Here is a 951-nt window from a genome sequence, read left to right on the forward strand (position 1 = left end):
AAACCAAAAATGCATGGACGTTGATTGCTTTCAAACTGTTCATACATCTCAACACCTGTATCGTATCATTACGTGCCCGTTGTAGCCGACAGTAGACAGTATTCAATAGCGAAACCAATGACGGCGTTTAGTATAGGCTATTTCACTACTTTAATGTCTTGCGTCGTATGGGCACGTAAAAATGATGATGATATAAATATTAGGCAGTTACACTGCCTTAACTACTGTAATAGGTGATATATTTTTAACTTGATGACTTTCCAAAAGTATCATAGCGAAAATGTGCATAATCGATTGAAGACAGTCATATGGTTGTATATAAAGCCTTAGTGAAAATGTGCCTTTATAACAACAATAAAAATGTGTTTCATAACGATATAATATTATTGGTAAGTTTAGATAATGTTTGGCATTAAAATGACACGCGGTCTTCACCGACCGGGAACATTAGTCGGCTATAAATAAACGGCCGGCGAAACAATATTGTTTTCAGCAGCCAGCGTGCCATATTGTTTTCATTTCCCGGTCGACTTGGTGATATCTGCCTGCTACAGTCCCCTCCCGGAACGATAATTATTTTATATTACTACAACAACGCTCTCTTCTCGTTGTCACCGCGTCCAAGGCGCGAGGGTAGTCCACACACTCCTCGAACACAAACACATACACACACACACACACAGATCAACCCTCCTACACCGCCCCGATCCGGGGATGGATGCCACCACCGGGGCGTATTTTTCGGAATCGATGCACTCGGCGATTGGTTGGGCGTGAAGCGTTCTGCTTCGGTGCAATGTGACCCGCGCGTGGTGACGGGCGCGCGTGGCCCCGGTGGAGCGGCGGGAGGAGGGGGGTCGGGGAGACTACAACGGGTGCCGAAAATCAATGAGCCCCCTGACCTGCCGGCGGGACTGCTCGCACAGCTTCCACAGTCCCGGACCAGCGGCC

The sequence above is a fragment of the Melanaphis sacchari genome, unplaced genomic scaffold (genome assembly GCF_002803265.2).
Source record: "Melanaphis sacchari strain LSU unplaced genomic scaffold, SCAv2.0 Contig79_pilon_pilon, whole genome shotgun sequence".
In the NCBI taxonomy this organism is placed as follows: domain Eukaryota; kingdom Metazoa; phylum Arthropoda; class Insecta; order Hemiptera; family Aphididae; genus Melanaphis; species Melanaphis sacchari.